This window comes from Oncorhynchus keta, chromosome 15 (genome assembly GCF_023373465.1).
Source record: "Oncorhynchus keta strain PuntledgeMale-10-30-2019 chromosome 15, Oket_V2, whole genome shotgun sequence".
Lineage (NCBI taxonomy): Eukaryota > Metazoa > Chordata > Actinopteri > Salmoniformes > Salmonidae > Oncorhynchus > Oncorhynchus keta.
Genome location: NC_068435.1, coordinates 3213272 through 3234851, shown reverse-complemented (window position 1 = coordinate 3234851; position 21580 = coordinate 3213272). Strand labels below are relative to the sequence as shown.

The following is a 21580-nucleotide window of genomic DNA, read 5'->3' as shown; positions in this document are numbered from 1 at the left end:
TTCCTAAAGAGTTGTTCCTAAATGAGTTGTTCCTAAATGAGTTGTTCCTAAAGAGTTGTTCCTAAATGAGTTGTTCCTAAATGAGTTGTTCCTAAATGAGTTGTTCCTAAATGAGTTGTTCCTAAATGAGTTGTTCCTAAATGAGCTGTTCCTAAATGAGTTGTTCCTAAATGAGTTGTTCCTAAATGAGTTGTTCCTAAATGAGTTGTTCCTAAATGAGTTGTTCCTAAATGAGTTGTTCCTAAATGAGTTGTTCCTAAAGGAGTTGTTCCTAAATGAGTTGTTCCTAAATGAGTTGTTCCTAAATGAGTTGTTCCTAAATGAGTTGTTCCTAAATGAGTTGTTCCTAAATGAGTTGTTCCTAAATGAGTTGTTCCTAAATGAGTTGTTCCTAAATGAGTTGTTCCTAAATGAGTTGTTCCTAAATGAGTTGTTCCTAAATGAGCTGTTCCTAAATTAGTTGTTCCTAAATGAGTTGTTCCTAAATGAGTTGTTCCTAAATGAGTTGTTCCTAAATGAGTTGTTCCTAAATGAGCTGTTCCTAAATGAGTTGTTCCTAAATGAGTTGTTCCTAAATGAGTTGTTCCTAAAGGAGTTGTTCCTAAATGAGTTGTTCCTGTGTAGAAACAGTTGGAGCATCTGCTGCTGAAGTTCTCTCCTGAGGAGGTGGAGTCTAAACGCTGGCAGAAGATAGCTGACGCCCTGGGCAACAGGACCGCTAAACAGGTGTCACACGCACGCACACACACACACACACACACACACACACACACACACACACACACACACACACACACACACACACACACACACACACACACACACTGACACACCTACACACACACACACACACACACACACACACACACACACACACACACACACACACACACCTACACACACACACACTGACACACCTACACACACACACACACACACACTGACACACACACACACACACACACACACACACACACACACACACACACACACACACACACACACACACACACACACACACACACACACACACACACACACACACACACACCTACACACACACACCTACACACACACACCTACACACACACACTGACACACTACACACACACACACACCTACACACACACACACACACACACACACCTACACACACACACTGACACACCTACACACACACACACCTACACACACACACTGACACACCTACACACACGCACACACACACACACACACCTACACACACACACACACACACACACACACACACACACACACACACACACACACACACACACACACACACACACACACACACACACACACACACACACACACACACACACACACACACGCGCACCTACACACACACACCTACACACACACACACACACACCTACACACCTACACACACACACCTACACACACGTACACACACACACCTACACACACCTACACACATACCTACACACACACACACACACACGCACGCGCACCTACACACACACACCTACACACTTACACACACGCACAACAATACATTATCTTTTGAGCTAAAAGTTTGTTCTCTGTGTGTGCAGGTGGCCAGCCGCGTTCAGAAGTACTTCATCAAACTGACTAAAGCAGGAATCCCTGTTCCTGGGAGGACCCCCAACATGTGCATGTACAGCAAGAAGGTATCTACATAACCCCTCCCTCAGTGGTTCTCAAACCTCAACCTCAAATCATGTTTTGTAGTCTAGTTCACCTCTGGATGAGTTCAAAGCCATAGAGCATCTGGGGGGGGTGATAGGTGGGAATGAGGGGAGTAGAGGACCCAGGGTAGCTAAGGGAGGTGATAGGTGGGAATGAGGAGAGTAGAGTAGAGGACCCAGGGTAGCTAAGGGAGGTGATAGGTGGGAACGAGGAGAGTAGAATAGAGGACCCTGGGTAGCTAAGGGAGGTGATAGGTGGGAACGAGTAGAGTAGAGGACCCTGGGTAGCTAAGGGAGGTGATAGGTGGGAACGAGGAGAGTAGAATAGAGGACCCTGGGTAGCTAAGGGTGATTATACAGACACAATACGATGCAGGATTTCAAGATACACGTCTTGTCTCAAACATTTGTCCATAGCAGAAACATTCAGGATATGAAAACTCACAAAAAAATGTACAGATGTCGGCGAGTCTATAGCTCAGCCTCTCAATAGGGTTTCTACTGCAGATAAAACTACGGCCTAAATGCTAAACAGCATAACTAGGGATTTACCCCTTTTCCAGCTGTATCCACAGCCTAACGTTCCCCTTTACTGGGACTAAAGAGAGTCTACCAGGACAGGTTAAATCAACTGCCCGTACGTACAGAACACCCCAAATTGCAATGGAAGACCATGTCAAATGGTGCTCAACCCTAAGCTGAGGAGAACAGGACCTTCGCTCCTGAAACGCGCCCGCACTTATTAACCAATTAAGCACTTTGTTAATCAGATGACGTAACACTATGGAAAACAGGATTTCAGTTAATTTACATTCATTAGTTTTAATAATGACCCGTATTTAGTCACGTCCAAGACAGAGTTACATGGACTAGATCTACTCCTCGGGGAGAGGGAAAACAGAGGTGAACTACACGCTCATTATTTAACTCACCACACCTGGCTTAAACACGGAGCGACCAACTCGCTAGCAAACTATTACGGTCAGGGACATCTAAACTGGGACATGGCTATACATACAGTCGATAATAACTTCCTGAAATACATTTTAAACATGTTTAAACATGATGATGTTGTTGATGATGATGATGTTGTTGTTGTTGTTGATGATGCTGTTGTTGTTGTTGTTGATGATGTTGTTGTTGATGATGCTGTTGTTGTTGTTGATGATGCTGTTGTTGTTGTTGTTGATGATGTTGTTGTTGTTGATGATGTTGTTGTTGATGATGCTGTTGTTGTTGTTGATGTTGTTGTTGTTGTTGATGATGCTGTTGTTGTTGATGATGCTGTTGTTGTTGATGATGCTGTTGTTGATGATGATGATGTTGTTGTTGATGATGCTGTTGTTGTTGATGATGTTGTTGTTGTTGTTGTTGTTGATGATGCTGTTGTTGTTGATGATGATGATGATGCTGTTGATGATGCTGTTGTTGTTGATGATGCTGTTGTTGTTGTTGATGCTGTTGTTGTTGTTGTTGTTGTTGTTGATGATGCTGTTGTTGTTGATGATGCTGTTGTTGTTGTTGATGATGCTGTTGTTGTTGATGATGTTGTTGATGATGATGATGATGCTGCTGTTGATGATGCTGTTGTTGTTGTTGATGATGCTGTTGTTGATGATGATGTTGTTGTTGTTGATGATGCTGTTGTTGTTGATGATGCTGTTGTTGTTGTTGATGATGTTGTTGTTGATGATGCTGTTGTTGTTGTTGATGCTGTTGTTGTTGATGATGATGATGCTGTTGTTGTTGTTGTTGATGATGTTGTTGTTGTTGATGATGCTGTTGTTGTTGATGATGTTGTTGTTGTTGTTGTTGATGATGATGCTGTTGTTGTTGATGATGATGATGATGCTGTTGATGATGCTGTTGTTGTTGATGATGCTGTTGTTGTTGTTGATGCTGTTGTTGTTGTTGTTGTTGATGATGCTGTTGTTGTTGATGATGCTGTTGTTGTTGTTGATGATGTTGTTGATGATGATGATGATGCTGCTGTTGTTGTTGTTGATGATGCTGTTGTTGATGATGATGATGTTGTTGTTGATGATGCTGTTGTTGATGATGATGTTGTTGTTGTTGATGATGCTGTTGTAGTTGATGATGCTGTTGTTGTTGTTGATGATGTTGTTGTTGATGATGTTGTTGTTGTTGATGATGCTGTTGTTGTTGTTGATGATGCTGTTGTTGTTGATGATGTTGATGATGATGATGATGCTGCTGTTGTTGTTGTTGATGATGCTGTTGTTGTTGTTGATGCTGTTGTTGATGCTGTTGATGCTGTTGTTGTTGTTGATGCTGTTGTTGTTGATTATGATGCTGTTGTTGATGATGCTGTTGTTGTTGATGATGCTGTTGTTGTTGATGATGCTGTTGTTGTTGATGATGCTGTTGTTGTTGTTGTTGTTGTTGTTGATGATGCTGTTGTTGTTGTTGATGATGCTGTTGTTGTTGATGATGCTGTTGATGATAATGCTGTTGTTGTTGATGATGCTGTTGTTGTTGTTGATGATGATGATGATGTTGTTGTTGATGATGCTGTTGTTGTTGTTGATGATGATGTTGTTGTTGATGATGATGTTGTTGTTGTTGATGATGTTGTTGTTGATGATGCTGTTGTTGTTGATGATGTTGATGATGATGATGCTGTTGTTGTTGATGATGCTGTTGTTGTTGATGATGCTGTTGTTGATGATGATGTTGTTGTTGTTGATGATGCTGTTGTTGTTGATGATGCTGTTGTTGTTGATGATGCTGTTGTTGTTGTTATTGATGATGTTGTTGTTGATCATGATGATGCTGTTGTTGTTGATGATGCTGTTGTTGATGCTGTTGTTGTTGATGATGCTGTTGTTGTTGATGATGATGATGCTGTTGTTGTTGATGCTGTTGTTGTTGATGATGCTGTTGTTGTTGATCATGCTGTTGTTGTTGTTGATGCTGTTGTTGTTGTTGATGCTGTTGTTGTTGTTGATGCTGTTGTTGTTGATGATGCTGTTGTTGTTGTTGATGCTGTTGTTGTTGATGATGCTGCTGTTGTTGTTGATGCTGTTGTTGATGATGCTGTTGTTGTTGTTGATGCTGTTGTTGTTGATGATGCTGTTGTTGTTGTTGATGCTGTTGTTGTTGATGATGCTGTTGTTGTTGTTGACGCTGTTGTTGTTGATGATGCTGTTGTTGTTGATCATGCTGTTGTTGTTGTTGATGCTGTTGTTGTTGTTGATGCTGTTGTTGTTGTTGATGCTGTTGTTGTTGATGATGCTGTTGTTGTTGATGATGCTGTTGTTGTTGATGATGCTGTTGTTGTTGTTGATGCTGTTGTTGTTGATGATGCTGTTGTTGTTAATGATGATGATGCTGTTGTTGTTGATCATGCTGTTGTTGTTGTTGATGCTGTTGTTGTTGTTGATGCTGTTGTTGTTGATGATGCTGTTGTTGTTGTTGATGCTGTTGTTGTTGATGATGCTGTTGTTGTTGATGCTGTTGTTGTTGATGATGCTGTTGTTGTTGTTGATGCTGTTTACAGTGTGTGCAAATGAGGTGAGATAAGGGATGTATAAGGCTATGAATAGGCCATTGTGACCAAGTAATTACAATTTAGCAGTTAAACACTGGAGTGATGGATGTGCAGAAGATGAATGTGCAAGTAGAGATACTGGGGTGCAAAGGAGCAAGATAAATAAATACAGTATGGTGATGAGGTAGTTGGATGGGCTATTTACAGATGGGCTATGTACAGGTGCAGTGATCTGTGAGCTGCTCTGACAGCTGGTGCTTAAAGCGAGTGATGGAGATAAGAGTCTCCAACTTCAGTGATTTTTGCAGTTCGTTCCAGTCGTTGGCAGCAGAGAACTGGAAGGAAAGCCAGCCAAAGGAGGTGTTGGCTTTGGGGATGACCAGTGAAATATACCTGCTGGAGCGCGTGCTACGGGTGGGTGTTGCTATGGTGACCAGTGAAATATACCTGCTGGAGCGCGTGCTACGGGTGGGTGTTGCTATGGTGACCAGTGAAATATACCTGCTGGAGCGCGTGCTACGGGTGGGTGTTGCTATGGTGACCAGTGAAATATACCTGCTGGAGCGCGTGCTACGGGTGGGTGTTGCTATGGTCACCAGTGAGATATACTGCTGGAGCGCGTGCTACGGGTGGGTGTTGCTATGGTGACCAGTGAAATATACCTGCTGGAGCGCGTGCTACGGGTGGGTGTTGCTATGGTCACCAGTGAAATATACCTGCTGGAGCGCGTGCTAGGGGTGGGTGTTGCTATGGTGACCAGTGAAATATACCTGCTGGAGCGCGTGCTACGGGTGGGTGTTGCTATGGTGACCAGTGAAATATACCTGCTGGAGCGCGTGCTACGGGTGGGTGTTGCTATGGTGACCAGTGAAATATACCTGCTGGAGCGCGTGCTACGGGTGGGTGTTGCTATGGTGACCAGTGAAATATACCTGCTGGAGCGCGTGCTACGGGTGGGTGTTGCTATGGTGACCAGTGAGATATACCTGCTGGAGCACGTGCTACGGGTGGGTGTTGCTATGGTGACCAGTGAGAAGGAGGCTTTGTTGCGAAATAGGAAGCCGATTCTAGATTTAATTTTGGATTGGAGATGCTTAATATGAGTCTGGAAGGAGAGTTTACAGTCTAACCAGACACCTAGGTATTTGTAGTTGTCCACATATTCTAGGTCAGAACCGTCCAGAGTAGTGATGCTGGACGGGCGGGCAGGTGCGGACAGTGATCTGTTGAAGAGCATGCATTTAGTTTTACTACCATTTAAGAGCAGTTGGATTCCACGGAAGGAGAGTTGTATGGCACTGAATCTCGTCTGGAGGGTTGTTAAACACAGTGTCCAAAGAAGGGCCAGAAGTATACAGAATGGTGACGTCTGGAGGTTAGTTAACACAGTGTCTAAAGAAGGGCCAGATGTATACAGAATGGTGTCGTCTGGAGGTTAGTTAACACAGTGTCCAAAGAAGGGCCAGATGTATACAGAATGGTGTCGTCTGCGTAGAGGTGGATCAGAGACTCACCAGCAGCAAGAGCGACATCATTGATGTATACAGAGAAGAGAGTCGGCCCGAGAATTGAACCCTGTGGCACCCCCATAGAGACTGCCAGAGGTCCGGACAACAGGCCCTCCGATTTGACACACTGATCTCTATCAGAGAAGTATTTGGTGAACCAGGCGAGGCAGTAATTTGAGAAACCAAGGCTGTTGAGTCTGCTGATAAGAATGTGGTTATTGACAGAGTCGAAAGCATTGGCCAGGTGAATGAATACAGCTGCACAGTATTGTCTCTTATCGATGGAGGTTATGATATAGTTCAGGACCTTGAGCGTGACTGAGGTGCTCGTGACCGGCTCTGAAACCAGATTGCATAGCGGAGAAGGTACGGTGGGATTCAAAATGGTCGGTGATCTGTTTGTTAACTTGGCTTTCGAAGACCTTAGAAAGACAGGGTAGGATAGATATAGGTCTGTAGCAGTTTGGGTCTAGAGTGTCTCCCCCTTTGAAGAGGGGGATGACCGCGGCAGCTTTCCAATCTTTGGGAATCTCAGACGATACGAAAGAGAGGTTGAACAGGCTAGTAATAGGTAATGATGTTGTTGATAATGTTGTTTATGCCTGTAGGTGTCCAATAAGAGGCAGCACCACCTGAACAAGCACCTGTACCGACCGTCTACCTTCCTGACGTCATATGAGCCTCCGTCTTTATGGAAGAAGAGGATGAGAGAGCGGCCTACTACAGCTCCCTGCAGGACCCCGATGGAGACGACACGGTACCACACTGACCACCTGACCACACACACTGACCACCTGACCTACTACAGCGCCCTGCAGGACCCCGATGGAGACGACACGGTACCACACAGTACCACACACTGACCACACGGTACCACACACTGACCACCTGACCTACTACAGCTCCCTGCAGGACCCGATGGAGACGACACGGTACCACACACTGACCACCTGACCTACTACAGCTCCCTGCAGGACCCCGATGGAGACGACACGGTACCACACAGTACCACACGGTACCACACAGTACCACACACTGACCACCTGACCTACTACAGCTCCCTGCAGGACCCCGATGGAGACGACACGGTACCACACACTGACCACCTGACCTACTACAGCTCCCTGCAGGACCCCGATGGAGACGACACGGTACCACACACTGACCACCTGACCTACTACAGCTCCCTGCAGGACCCCGATGGAGACGACACGGTACCCACACACTGACCACCTGACCTACTACAGCTCCCTGCAGGACCCCGATGGAGACGACACGGTAGCACACACTGACCACCTGGCCTACTACAGCTCCCTGCAGGACCCCGATGGAGACGACACGGTAGCACACACTGACCACACACTGACCACCTGACCTACTACAGCTCCCTGCAGGACCCGATGGAGACGACACGGTAGCACACACTGACCACCTGGCCTACTACAGCTCCCTGCAGGACCCCGATGGAGACGACACGGTAGCACACACTGACCACACACTGACCACCTGACCTACTACAGCTCCCTGCAGGACCCCCCGATGGAGACGACACGGTACCACACACTGACCACCTGACCTACTACAGCTCCCTGCAGGACCCCGATGGAGACGACACGGTACCACACACTGACCACCTGACCACACACTGACCACCTGACCACACACTGACCACCTGACCACACACTGACCACCTGACCACACACTGACCACCTGACCTACTACAGCTCCCTGCAGGACCCCGATGGAGACGACACGGTACCACACACTGACCACACGGTACCACACACTGACCACCTGACCACACGGTACCACACACTGACCACCTGACCTACTACAGCTCCCTGCAGGACCCCGATGGAGACGACACGGTACCACACACTGACCACCTGACCTACTACAGCTCCCAGCAGGACCCCGATGGAGACGACACGGTACCACACACTGACCACCTGACCTACTACAGCTCCCTGCAGGACCCCGATGGAGACGACACGGTACCACACACTGACCACCTGACCTACTACAGCTCCCTGCAGGACCCCGATGGAGACGACACGGTACCACACACTGACCACCTGACCTACTACAGCTCCCTGCAGGACCCCGATGGAGACGACACGGTACCACACACTGACCACCTGACCACACACTGACCACCTGACCACACACACTGACCACCTGACCACACACTGACCACCTGACCTACTACAGCTCCCTGCAGGACCCCGATGGAGACGACACGGTACCACACAGTACCACACAGTACCACACACTGACCACCTGACCACACGGTACCACACTGACCACCTGACCTACTACAGCTCCCTGCAGGACCCGATGGAGACGACACGGTACCACACACTGACCACCTGACCACACGGTACCACACACTGACCACACGGTACCACACGGTACCACACACTGACCACCTGACCTACTACAGCTCCCTGCAGGACCCGATGGAGACGACACGGTACCACACACTGACCACCTGACCACACACTGACCACCTGACCACACACTGACCACCTGACCACACACTGACCACCTGACCTACTACAGCTCCCTGCAGGACCCCGATGGAGACGACACGGTACCACACACTGACCACCTGACCTACTACAGCTCCCTGCAGGACCCCGATGGAGACGACACGGTACCACACACTGACCACCTGACCTACTACAGCTCCCTGCAGGACCCCGATGGAGACGACACGGTACCACACACTGACCACCTGACCTACTACAGCTCCCTGCAGGACCCCGATGGAGACGACACGGTACCCACACTGACCACCTGACCTACTACAGCTCCTGCAGGACCCCGATGGAGACGACACGGTACCACACACTGACCACCTGACCTACTACAGCTCCCTGCAGGACCCCGATGGAGACGACACGGTACCACACACTGACCACCTGACCACACACTGACCACCTGACCACACACTGACCACCTGACCACACACTGACCACCTGACCACACACTGACCACCTGACCTACTACAGCTCCCTGCAGGACCCCGATGGAGACGACACGGTACCACACACTGACCACACGGTACCACACACTGACCACCTGACCACACGGTACCACACACTGACCACCTGACCTACTACAGCTCCCTGCAGGACCCCGATGGAGACGACACGGTACCACACACTGACCACCTGACCTACTACAGCTCCCTGCAGGACGATGGAGACGACACGGTACCACACACTGACCACCTGACCTACTACAGCTCCCTGCAGGACCCCGATGGAGACGACACGGTACCACACACTGACCACCTGACCTACTACAGCTCCTGCAGGACCCCGATGGAGACGACACGGTACCACACACTGACCACCTGACCTACTACAGCTCCCTGCAGGACCCCGATGGAGACGACACGGTACCACACACTGACCACCTGACCACACACTGACCACCTGACCACACACACTGACCACCTGACCACACACTGACCACCTGACCTACTACAGCTCCCTGCAGGACCCGATGGAGACGACACGGTACCACACAGTACCACACAGTACCACACACTGACCACCTGACCACACGGTACCACCACACTGACCACCTGACCTACTACAGCTCCCTGCAGGACCCCGATGGAGACGACACGGTACCACACACTGACCACCTGACCACACGGTACCACCACACTGACCACACGGTACCACACGGTACCACACACTGACCACCTGACCTACTACAGCTCCCTGCAGGACCCGATGGAGACGACACGGTACCACACACTGACCACCTGACCACACGGTACCACACACTGACCACACGGTACCACACGGTACCACACACTGACCACCTGACCTACTACAGCTCCCTGCAGGACCCCGATGGAGACGACACGGTACCACACACTGACCACCTGACCTACTACAGCTCCCTGCAGGACCCGATGGAGACGACACGGTACCACACACTGACCACCTGACCACACGGTACCCACACTGACCACCTGACCTACTACAGCTCCCTGCAGGACCCGATGGAGACGACACGGTACCACACACTGACCACCTGACCACACGGTACCACACACTGACCACCTGACCTACTACAGCTCCCTGCAGGACCCCGATGGAGACGACACGGTACCACACACTGACCACCTGACCACACGGTACCACACACTGACCACCTGACCTACTACAGCTCCTGCAGGACCCGATGGAGACGACACGGTACCACACACTGACCACCTGACCTACTACAGCTCCCTGCAGGACCCCGATGGAGACGACACGGTACCACACACTGACCACCTGACCTACTACAGCTCCCTGCAGGACCCCGATGGAGACGACACGGTACCACACACTGACCACACGGTACCACACACTGACCACCTGACCTACTACAGCTCCCTGCAGGACCCCGATGGAGACGACACGGTAGCACACACTGACCACCTGACCACACGGTACCACACACTGACCACCTGACCTACTACAGCTCCCTGCAGGACCCCGATGGAGACGACACGGTACCACACACTGACCACCTGACGACACGGTACCACACACTGACCACCTGACCTACTACAGCTCCCTGCAGGACCCCGATGGAGACGACACGGTACCACACACTGACCACCTGACCACACGGTACCACACACTGACCACCTGACCTACTACAGCTCCCTGCAGGACCCCGATGGAGACGACACGGTACCACACACTGACCACCTGACCTACTACAGCTCCCTGCAGGACCCCGATGGAGACGACACGGTACCACACACTGACCACCTGACCTACTACAGCTCCCTGCAGGACCCCGATGGAGACGACACGGTACCACACACTGACCACCTGACCTACTACAGCTCCCTGCAGGACCCGATGGAGACGACACGGTACCACACACTGACCACACGGTACCACACACTGACCACCTGACCACACGGTACCACACAGTACCACACACTGACCACCTGACCTACTACAGCTCCCTGCAGGACCCCGATGGAGACGACACGGTACCACACACTGACCACCTGACCACACGGTACCACACACTGACCACCTGACCACACGGTACCACACACTGACCACACGGTACCACACGGTACCACACTGACCACCTGACCTACTACAGCTCCCTGCAGGACCCCGATGGAGACGACACGGTACCACACACTGACCACCTGACCACACGGTACCACACAGTACCACACACTGACCACCTGACCTACTACAGCTCCCTGCAGGACCCCGATGGAGACGACACGGTACCACACACTGACCACCTGACCACACGGTACCACACAGTACCACACACTGACCACCTGACCTACTACAGCTCCCTGCAGGACCCCGATGGAGACGACACGGTACCCACACACTGACCACCTGACCACACGGTACCACACAGTACCACACACTGACCACACACTGACCACACGGTACCACACACTGACCACCTGACCACACGGTACCACACACTGACCACACGGTACCACACACTGACCACACTACGTCTCTACTCCGCAGTCTCTTTCCTCTCATATGTCACTCTTTCTTACACTCTCTCATCTCTTTCTCTCCTCCCTCTCTCTCCCTCTCATCTGTCTCTCTCTCTCTCTCTCTCTCTCTCTCCCTCCCTCTCATTTCTCTCGCTCCCTCCCTCTCTCCCTCTCATCTCTCTCTCTCTCTCTCTCTCTCTCCCTCCCTCATCATCTCTCTCGCTCCTCCCTCCCTCCCTCTCCCTCCCTCTCATCTGTCTCTCTCTCTCTCCCTCCCTCCCTCCCTCCCTCCCTCCCTCCCTCCCTCCCTCCCTCCCTCCCTCCCTCCCTCCCTCCCTCCCTCCCTCCCTCCCTCCCTCCCTCCCTCCCTCTTCTTTCTCTCTCGCTCCCTCCCTCCCTCTCTCTTCTGTCTCTTCTGTCTCTCTCGCTCCCTCTCTCTCCCTCATCTGTCTCCCTCCCCTCAAGATGCTAGATCTGACATTTCCCTCCCTCTCTCTCTCTCTCTCTCTGATGTGTGCAACCTTTAAGAAACGAATAGTCGCTGTTCCCTGCGGAGAGACACACACACAGACATGTGCTGTCAAAGTGCGTCAGCAGCAAAGCTCAGATGTACACCCTGTCATTCAGTGAAACATGTACACCCTGTCATTCAGTGAAACAAGCAGAGTTAACACTAGAACCGTTCATCATTTTGACTGCTCATGAATTTCATTGTTTTATTACTCTGACATATTTTAAAGTAATGCCCACCTTGTCCTAAATCAGTCTATATAACACACTGTCTGAATCAGTCTATATAACACACATATGACACACTGCTGTTAGAATCTTAATATCACAAACACAACTGGAGTTATGATCAGTTTCAGGAAGCTCCGTTGCTTCTCTCGACAGTGGAAGGTAATATAATAATAATAATAATAATAATATAATAATAATAATAATAATAATAATAATAATAATAATAATAATAATATAATAATAATAATAATAATAATATATAATAATAATAATAATAATAATAATAATATAATAATAATAGTGGAAGGTGCCGTGCCCAGTTGATAATCACCCCAATAATAAACGAAACCAAAATGATACCAAAACTCAATTAAAACTGAACCTAAACTGAACCAAAACTATACCAAAACCAATTAAAAAACTATACAAAACTCAATTAAAAAACTAAACTGAACCAAAACATACCTAAACTGAACCAAAACTATACCAAAACTCAATTAAAACTGAACCTAAACTGAACCAAAACTGAACCTAAACTATACCAAAACTGAACCAAAACTATACCAAAACTAAATTACAACTGAACCAAAACTATACCAAACTGAACCTGAACTATACCAAAACTGAACCTAAACTATACCAAAACTGAACCTAAACTGTACCAAAACCATACTGAAACTGAATCTAACTGAACCTAAACTATACCAAAACTGAACCTAAACTGAACCAAAACTATACCAAAACTGAACCTAAACTATACCAAAACTGAACCTAAACTGAACCTAAACTATACCAAAACTGAACCTAAACTATACCAAAACTGAAACTAAACTATACCTAAACTGAAACTAAACTGAACCAAAACTGAAACTAAACTGAACCTAAACTGAAACTAAACTGAAACTAAACTGAAACTGAACCAAAACTGAAACTAAACTGAACCTAAACTGAAACTAAACTGAACCTAAACTGAAACTAAACTGAACCTACACTATACCAAAACATATAGCAACAGATGAAGTAAAGTATGACGGTAGACACTGTCTGGAATCAGGGACTGTACTGGGGCTGAGACGCTCAAGCAGACACTGTCTGGAATCAGGGACTGTACTGGGGCTGAGACGCTCAAGCAGACACTGTCTGGAATCAGGGACTGTACTGGGGCTGAGACGCTCAAGCAGACACTGTCTGGAATCAGGGACTGTACTGGGGCTGAGACGCTCAAGGAGCAAGGAGACACTGTCTGTTGATAAATGTCCGTGGAGCATTCGGTGAAAGAGCGTGTGTATGGCGAGCTTCTGGTCAGACATGTCAGGGACACTCTGTTTTGACATGTAGGGGACACTCTGTTTTGACATGTCGGGGACACTCTGTTTTGACATGTAGTGGACACTCTGTTTTGACATGTAGGGGACACTCTGTTTTGACATGTAGGGACACTCTGTTTTGACATGTAGGGGACACTCTGTTTTGACATGTAGGGGACACTCTGTTTTGACATGTAGGGGACACTGTTTTGACATGTAGGGGACACTCTGTTTTGACATGTAGGGGACACTCTGTTTTGACATGTAGGGGACACTCTGTTTTGAAATGTAGGGGACACCCTGTTTTGACATGTAGGGGACACTCTGTTTTGACATGTAGGGACACTCTGTTTTGACATGTAGGGGACACTGTTTTGACATGTAGGGGACACTCTGTTTTGACATGTAGGGGACACTGTTTTGACATGTAGGGGACACTCTGTTTTGATATGTAGGGGACACCCTGTTTTGACATGTAGGGGACACTCTGTTTTGACATGTAGGGGACACTCTGTTTTGACATGTAGGGGACACTCTGTTTTGACATGTAGGGGACACTCTGTTTTGACATGTAGGGGACACTCTGTTTTGATATGTAGGGGACACCCTGTTTTGACATGTAGGGGACACTCTGTTTTGACATGTAGGGGACACTCTGTTTTGACATGTAGGGGACACTCTGTTTTGACATGTAGGGGACACTGTTTTGACATGTAGGGGGACACTCTGTTTTGACATGTAGGGGACACTCTGTTTTGACATGTAGGGGGACACTCTGTTTTGAAATGTAGGGGACACCCTGTTTTGACATGTAGGGGACACTCTGTTTTGACATGTAGGGGATACTCTGTTTTGACATGTAGGGGACACTGTTTTGACATGTAGGGGACACTGTTTTGACATGTAGGGGACACTCTGTTTTGACATGTAGGGGACACTCTGTTTTTGATATGCAGGGGACACTCTGTTTTGACATGTAGGGGACACTCTGTTTTGACATGTAGGGGACACTCTGTTTTGACATGTAGGGGACACTCTGTTTTGACATGTAGGGGACACTCTGTTTTGACATGTAGGGGACACCCTGTTTTGACATGTAGGGGACACTCTGTTTTGACATGTAGGGGACACTCTGTTTTGACATGTAGGGGACACCCTGTTTTGACATGTAGGGGACACTCTGTTTTGACATGTAGGGGACACTCTGTTTTGACATGTAGGGGACACCCTGTTTTGACATGTAGGGGACACTCTGTTTTGACATGTAGGGGACACCTTTCTCCGTCTGTTACCTCTGTTTTGATGATAAAGAACTGCCTGGAAACAGAACGGACTGCCTGGAAACAGACACATTCTCCATGGTATCTGATGTATAAATAATTGACTATTTCTGACTATTGTCACATAGACGCTGACATTAATTATAATCCCATTATTTATTTTGTGCTGATTTTCTCTATTTATCAAGCACACTTGGCGCCTAAATAATGATGTTTAGGCTACTGATGTTTTTCATCAGTTTCACCGCATCTTGCTGACCGTGCATCTTGGGTAATTATTTAAATGTTGTCGTTATAAAAGAAGCAGGTTACCCGCGTTCCAACTCGTACGCTTTCTGTTTCATAGTTGTAACAAAGACACTCCATCATTTTTACATATAGCCTACAGTAACATAAAGATGTTTTTACATATAGCCTACAGTAACATAAAGACGTTTTTACATATAGCCTACAGTAACATAAAGACGTTTTTACATATAGCCTACAGTAACATAAAGATGTTTTTACATATAGCCTACAGTAACATAAAGACGTTTTTACATATAGCCTACAGTAACATAAAGATGTTTTTACATATAGCCTACAGTAACATAAAGATGTTTTTACATATAGCCTACAGTAACATAAAGATGTTTTTACATATAGCCTACAGTAACATGAAGACGTTTTTACATATAGCCTACAGTAACATAAAGATGTTTTTACATATAGCCTACAGTAACATAAAGACGTTTTTACATATAGCCTACAGTAACATAAAGATGTTTTTACATATAGCCTACAGTAACATAAAGACGTTTTTACATATAGCCTACAGTAACATAAATATGTTTTTACATATAGCCTACAGTAACATAAATATGTTTTTACATTTAGCCTACAGTAACAAAAATATGTTTTTACATATAGCCTACAGTAACATAAAGATGTTTTTACATATAGCCTACAGTAACATAAAGATGTTTTTACATATAGCCTACAGTAACATAAAGACGTTTTTACATATAGCCTACAGTAACATAAAGATGTTTTTACATATAGCCTACAGTAACATAAAGATGTTTTTACATATAGCCTACAGTAACATAAAGACGTTTTTACATATAGCCTACAGTAACATAAATATGTTTTTACATATAGCCTACAGTAACAAAATATGTTTTTACATATAGCCTACAGTAACAAAAATATGTTTTTACATATAGCCTACAGTAACATAAAGATGTTTTTACATATAGCCTACAGTAACAAAATATGTTTTTACATATAGACTACAGTAACATAAATATGTTTTTACATATAGCCTACAGTAACAAAAATATGTTTTTTACATATAGCCTACAGTAACATAAAGATGTTTTTACATATAGCCTACAGTAACATAAAGATGTTTTTACATATAGCCTACAGTAACATAAAGATGTTTTTACATATAGCCTACAGTAACAAAAATATGTTTTTACATATAGCCTACAGTAACATAAAGATGTTTTTACATATAGCCTACAGTAACATAAAGACGTTTTTACATATAGCCTACAGTAACATAAAGATGTTTTTACATATAGCCTACAGTAACAAAAATATGTTTTTACATATAGCCTACAGTAACATAAAGATGTTTTTACATATAGCCTACAGTAACATAAAGATGTTTTTACATATAGCCTACAGTAACATAAAGACGTTTTTACATATAGCCTACAGTAACATAAAGATGTTTTTACATATAGCCTACAGTAACATAAAGACGTTTTTACATATAGCCTACAGTAACATAAATATGTTTTTACATATAGCCTACAGTAACATAAATATGTTTTTACATATAGCCTACAGTAACAAAAATATGTTTTTACATATAGCCTACAGTAACATAAAGATGTTTTTACATATAGCCTACAGTAACATAAAGATGTTTTTACATATAGCCTACAGTAACATAAAGACGTTTTACATATAGCCTACAGTAACATAAAGATCTTTTTACATATAGCCTACAGTAACATAAAGATGTTTTTACATATAGCCTACAGTAACATAAAGACGTTTTTACATATAGCCTACAGTAACATAAATATGTTTTTACATATAGCCTACAGTAACAAAAATATGTTTTTACATATAGCCTACAGTAACAAAAATATGTTTTTACATATAGCCTACAGTAACATAAAGATGTTTTTACATATAGCCTACAGTAACAAAAATATGTTTTTACATATAGACTACAGTAACATAAATATGTTTTTACATATAGCCTACAGTAACAAAAATATGTTTTTACATATAGCCTACAGTAACATAAAGATGTTTTTACATATAGCCTACAGTAACATAAAGATGTTTTTACATATAGCCTACAGTAACATAAAGATGTTTTTACATATAGCCTACAGTAACAAAAATATGTTTTTACATATAGCCTACAGTAACATAAAGATGTTTTTACATATAGCCTACAGTAACATAAAGACGTTTTTACATATAGCCTACAGTAACATAAAGATGTTTTTACATATAGCCTACAGTAACAAAAATATGTTTTTACATATAGCCTACAGTAACATAAAGATGTTTTTACATATAGCCTACAGTAACATAAAGACGTTTTTACATATAGCCTACAGTAACATAAAGATGTTTTTACATATAGCCTACAGTAACATAAAGATGTTTTTACATATAGCCTACAGTAACAAAAGACGTTTTTACATATAGCCTACAGTAACATAGATGTTTTTACATATAGCCTACAGTAACATAAAGTCATAATTGCTATTGAAAAAGACAGACAATGCGTAGTCTAATACTACCTAAGACCTTCATAAACACAACCAAATTATTATTTTTGCGAAAGCCAATGTCACATGTATTTATTACTGTTAGAATTTGTATTTTATTTCACCTTTATTTAACCAGGTAGACCAGTTGAAAGTGGTTAAGGGCGCTGTACTGCAGCGCCAGCTGTGCCATCAGAGACTCTGGATACGAGGTACACACATCACTGTGGATACGAGGTACACACATCACCATGGATACGAGGTACACACATCACTGTGGATACGAGGTACACACATCACCATGGATACGAGGTACACACATCACCGTGGATACGAGGTACACACATCACCGTGGATACGAGGTACACACATCACCGTGGATACGAGGCACACACATCACCGTGGATACGAGGCACACACATCACCATGGATACAAGGTACACACATCACCATGGATATAAGGTACACGCATCACCGTGGATACGAGGTACACACATCACCGTGGATACGAGGTACACACATCACCGTGGATACGAGGTACACACATCACCGTGGATACGAGGTACACACATCACCGTGGATACGAGGTACACACATCACCGTGGATACGAGGTACACACATCACCGTGGATACGAGGTACACACATCACCGTGGATACGAGGTACACACATCACCGTGGATACGAGGTACACACATCACCGTGGATACGAGGTACACACATCACCGTGGATACGAGGTACACACATCAACTAGTATTGGCATTGGCATTGCACCATGGATACAAGGTAGTGGTTAATCCGCTTTCATACGGGCTTCAAGCTATATCAAATCAAATTCAAATCAAATTGATTTATATAGCCCTTCGTACATCAGCTGATATCTCAAAGTGCTGTACAGAAACCCAGCCTAAAACCCCAAACAGCAAGCAATGCAGGTGTAGAAGCACCTACTATATCTACTGATTGTCTACCCACGTGTCTCTGCTGTGCGCTGGAATGTACAGGTACTGCCAGAGTCAAGGAAACACTTGAGTAAATGAGGGTTCTGGCGGCTCTGTTATGGTGCGAGGTGCGTTTTCCTGCCGTGGTTCAGGTCCACTCAACCCCTTAGAGGGCAAGGTAAACGCCATACAGTGATCACCTTCGGACCTTATGGTGAAGCAGTTCTATCCAGATGGGAGTGGTCTCTTCTAGGATGACAACGCCCCCCATCCACAGGGCACCAGTGGTCACTGACTCAAAGAACTCAATCCAATTGAACACTTGAGACGCCGTTTTCCACCACCATCAACAAAACACCAAATGATGGAATTTCTCCACGCTAACTAGCAAACTCTCTCTCCTTAGTGTAATGTGTGCTAGCTAGCTAACTCTCTCTCCTTAGTGTAATGTGTGCTAGCTAGCTAACTCTCTCTCCTTAGTGTAATGTGTGCTAGCTAACTCTCTCTCCTTAGTGTAATGTGTGCTAGCTAACTCTCTCTCCTTAGTGTAATGTGTGCTAGCTAGCTAACTCTCTCTCCTTAGTGTAATGTGTGCTTGCTAGCTAACTTTCTCTCCTTAGTGTAATGTGTGCTCGCTAGCTAACTCTCTCTCCTTAGTATAATGTGCTAGCTAGCTAACTCTCTCTCCTTAGTGTAATGTGTGCTTGCTAGCTAACTTTCTCTCCTTAGTGTAATGTGTGCTCGCTAGCTAACTCTCTCTCCTTAGTGTAATGTGTGCTAGCTAGCTAACTCTCTCTCCTTAGTGTAATGTGTGCTAGCTAGCTAACTCCCTCTCCTTAGTATAATGTGCTAGCTAGCTAGCTAACTCTCTCTCCTTAGTGTAATGTGTGCTAGCTAGCTAACTCTCGCTCCTTAGTGTAATGTGTGGTAGCTAGCTAACTCTCTCTCCTTAGTGTAATGTGTGCTAGCTAGCTAACTCTCTCTCCTTAGTGTAATGTGTGCTAGCTAGCTAACTCTCTCTCCTTAGTATAATGTGTGCTAGCTAGCTAACTCTCTCTCCTTAGTGTAATGTGTGCTAGCTAGCTAACTCTCTCTCCTTAGTGTAATGTGTGCTAGCTAGCTAGCTAATCTCTCTCCTTAGTGTAATGTGTGCTCGCTAGCTAACTCTCCCTCCTTAGTATAATGTGTGCTAGCTAGCTAACTCTCTCTCTCCTTAGTGTAATGTGTGCTAGCTAGCTAACTCTCTCTCCTTAGTATAATGTGTGCTAGCTAGCTAACTCTCTCTCCTTAGTATAATGTGTGCTAGCTAGCTAACTCTCTCCTTAGTGTAATGTGTGCTAGCTAGCTAACTCTCTCTCCTTAGTGTAATGTGTGCTAGCTAGCTAACTCTCGCTCCTTAGTGTAATGTGTGGTAGCTAGCTAACTCTCTCCTTAGTGTAATGTGTGCTAGCTAGCTAACTCTCTCTCCTTAGTGTAATGTGTGCTAGCTAACTCTCTCTCCTTCGTATAATGTGTGCTAGCTAGCTAACTCTCTCTCCTTAGTGTAATGTGTGCTAGCTAACTCTCTCTCCTTAGTGTAATGTGTGCTAGCTAACTCTCTCTCCTTAGTGTAATGTGTGCTAGCTAGCTAACTCTCTCCTTAGTGTAATGTGTGCTAGCTAGCTAACTCTCTCTCCTTAGTATAATGTGTGCTAGCTAGCTAATTCTCTCTCCTTAGTGTAATGCGTGCTAGCTAATTCTCTCTCCTTAATGTAATGTGTGCTCGCTAGCTAACTCTCCCTCCTTAGTATAATGTGTGCTAGCTAGCTAACTCTCTCTCCTTAGTGTAATGTGTGCTAGCTAGCTAACTCTCTCTCCTTAGTATAATGTGTGCTAGCTAGCTAACTCTCTCTCCTTAGTATAATGTGTGCTAGCTAGCTAACTCTCTCCTTAGTGTAATGTGCTAGCTAGCTAACTCTCTCTCCTTAGTGTAATGTGTGCTAGCTAGCTAACTCTCTCTCCTTAGTGTAATGTGTGCTAGCTAACTCTCTCTCCTTAGTATAATGTGTGCTAGCTAACTCTCTCTCCTTAGTATAATGTGTGCTAGCTAATTCTCTCTCCTTAGTGTAATGTGTGCTAGCTAGCTAACTCTCTCTCCTTAGTATAATGTGTGCTAGCTAGCTAACTCTCTCTCCTTAGTATAATGTGTGCTAGCTAGCTAACTCTCTCTCCTTAGTGTAATATGTGCTAGCTAGCTCACTCTCTCCTTAGTGTAATGTGTGCTAGCTAGCTAACTCTCTCTCCTTAGTGTAATGTGTGCTAGCTAGCTAACT

The 21580-nt window shown here is 45.2% G+C and overlaps 1 long non-coding RNA gene across 1 annotated transcript; it reads left to right on the top strand.

Moving 5' to 3' along the window:
- Positions 1-606: 606 nt before the first annotated feature.
- Positions 607-7466, top strand: LOC127907497 (uncharacterized). Its single transcript, XR_008064598.1, has 3 exons — positions 607-726; positions 1581-1676; positions 7322-7466. It is a non-coding gene; the product is annotated as an uncharacterized LOC127907497 (long non-coding RNA).
- The last annotated feature ends 14114 nt before the right edge of the window (positions 7467-21580 follow it).